Source organism: Rhodnius prolixus, unplaced genomic scaffold (assembly GCF_049639745.1).
Source record: "Rhodnius prolixus isolate KJV_2025 unplaced genomic scaffold, Rpr scaffold_6, whole genome shotgun sequence".
Lineage (NCBI taxonomy): Eukaryota > Metazoa > Arthropoda > Insecta > Hemiptera > Reduviidae > Rhodnius > Rhodnius prolixus.
Genome location: NW_027411634.1, coordinates 7,702,959 through 7,705,876, shown reverse-complemented (window position 1 = coordinate 7,705,876; position 2,918 = coordinate 7,702,959). Strand labels below are relative to the sequence as shown.

General features: G+C 31.6%; 1 non-coding gene across 1 annotated transcript; it reads right to left on the bottom strand.

The window, feature by feature from the left end:
- Positions 1–2,445: 2,445 nt before the first annotated feature.
- Positions 2,446–2,527, bottom strand: TRNAS-GCU (transfer RNA serine (anticodon GCU)). The gene has a single exon. It is a non-coding gene; the product is annotated as a tRNA-Ser (tRNA).
- Positions 2,528–2,918: the final 391 nt, after the last annotated feature.

Here is a 2,918-nt window from a genome sequence, read left to right as displayed (position 1 = left end):
AGCAAGCCTCATAATTAAAACAATAACTTCTATTGTATAGGCAATTTTCGGCGCTATCTGCATATGTGGCCAAATTCCACGGGAATCTAATCTAACATTCGACAAGCGTGGCAAATCTATTTGGTCATGCAACGCACCTATATTTCGCGTATGCTATTCACATGTGAAGGAAAATCTAAATTCAGTGGAAGACATGTTTCGTACATTGTCACAAATGACTTGAAAGTGAAGAAATATGAATTTTTACGACAAAATAATGATGCTACTAGTACTGCTCTGCTAAGAAAGCGACTTATCTCAACGACAAGTTTGCAGAAATGGTAGAAAACCAATTTTAAAAACTATGATGAGATGAAAGGAACTGGAAAAAGGGGTTAAGGGGGGGCAATTCTTGAATCGGATAAAGAAATAACTTGTGATGAAACGCTTACAACAAAAGATCGGCTACAAATTCTCTTTGACAAATTTTAAAAGTATAACTTTTGGTGGTGGTGAAGAACATCGAAGAAAGTTGACTGTGCTGCACAAATGAGAGAAGACATTTTTAGTTCAGTCTTCTCTTAACCGGAAGACCTCTTAGAAGATATTTCGAAAATGATGGAAATACTCGGGGCGAACTAACAATTTCAAAAAATTGCCAGTTGCGTTTCGGAGTTACAAAATAGCATAATTCTGGTTTAATGAGTTTACCTAGATTGCCAGAAAATGGTGGACAAAAATCGTACTTCAAATGATTTTTATTTACTTCTAACTGGAAAATTTCTAACACGTAGGCACATACAGTTTTCACACACACAGACTATTTTTACGAAAATCTATTTTAATGGACTTGGACGCAAAAGTGGATATATAATTTTTTAATCCGACTTTTCCGGAACTTCAAAACGGCTACATGGGATGTTTAACATTAACGTGAGAGTCAGCTATTCTAACTTTGCCAATTGGAGGTTAAAGTTTGCACAGTTACCACAGCAGATTGTTCATGTAGAATTGCATAATAGCCACCTCCATTGCAAACCTTCCTTTTCAAGTAGATGGCAACACCTACAACCATTGTCCAACTTTATCTTGTCAAAATATTATTGTTTAGGCAAAGTTTAAATTATTATTTAATAATTGAATAAGTAAAATTGTAATACATCATCAGATAACCCAAAAATTATTACTAAAAATTAAAATTATAACCAGCTCTTAGTTAAGGATAAGCAAAAACATATTTAGTAAAATTCAATGATTAGCGCAGAATCCGAAAATTAGAATTGGAATCTGATTTTTGACAATATAAGATAGTCCTAAGTGCTCTTTCCAGATTTTTTGTTACTTTTCTTCAATTTAGATGCAGAAAAGATGTCTGGGTAGCTAGTTACCTGGTGTCGGAGAAACATATAGTTCTGATATATAAACACAATAAGAAGCATTATCCCGATTCAGCTATGTTACCGGGATAATCAGATATCGGCTGAGACTGGAGCGGATTACTCAAAGACTATCCAAGAGACACGGAACTTGGACTCGGTGAGAATAGATACTTTTAGCCTAAATTGAAGATTATATAGCTAATTAATTATTAAAATATTGCCACAAGAAAAAGATGAAAAAAAAACTACGAAGAAGTTCAGAAGTTTTAGCAAAACGCTTAGAATGTTTAATCTTTAAAATATAATAGCTGCAAACAAATTTACCATCCACCCAGTCAATTAACTGTAAATTAATTTTTAAATATTTAAATTTATTTAGAATTAAAGAAAATTTCGAATGAATACTAAGACAGATTTTCAGTAGGAAAGGAAATTATCTTGAATGATGAAAATAATTTTAACCCTAAACTCACAAAGTTGGAAGTTTTAAGTAGTAACAATTGTAAAAGTTGAAAATTGTCATTCTTTAAAATATCTTTACTTTAAAATCTTTTCTCAGTATAACTTCAATGAAAATTCATAATTGACCAATTCTGAAAATGTTTAATGAGTTTTCTGAAGAATTAATGGAACTTGATTCATCTTATTGGATAATTAATTCTGTTTTCTACTTAATTATGATAAATAAATTATAACAATCAATGAACAGCAATTTATCTCAAATTTAGACCCGCTTAAGAATAAATCTTTAAAATTATTAAAGAACAGCATACAATATTGAAATACATAATAAAGTCTTTTTACAATTTTTTCCTAAGTTACTTAACTAAGTTACTTAAATGTATTCAATTAAATATATATATATTTTTTAAATCTAAATCTTATTAACAGAAATGGCAAAAGATAAATGAAAATTAAACATAAAATAAAAATTACTTTATTGATTAAAAAGTAATTTACAAATTGACGTAAAGAAGTTGCATAAAACACATAACTTATCTTACTCTAATTAACCACTATCTATTCCTCTTGTGACCGGCAACAACGAACGCGTTCTTTTTAAAAATAATTAACTAAAATTGAAACGCGACGAGGATGGGATTCGAACCCACGCGTGCAGAGCACATTGGATTAGCAGTCCAACGCCTTAACCACTCGGCCACCTCGTCTCTTGTTACTGAAGTATTTATGATTTGAAGGTTAAGTAACAATATATTATTATATTTAATTTTTGTCTTTTCATTTAGGATGCGTGAACATTTATAGTCAGTGGCACACGGTTGCTCCTCAGTGCCGTGCAGGTCACCAAACTGAATTCCAGAACATAGACTATCACAGGAGCTGAACTAGCTCCTGGAGTCTGGATTCCTATGTATGGCCCTACTACCGACATACTTATTTTTACTGAAAATTTTAGCTTTATTATCCTTCTAGTATCCTATAGCCCAGACTTAGCTCCATCAGACAAACCTTTGATGTTTTGATCCACTTTCGATTTTCTTCAAGGTTTAGTTATATTTCATCGAACTTGAAATTTGACTACTGTGGTGTATTATTCCT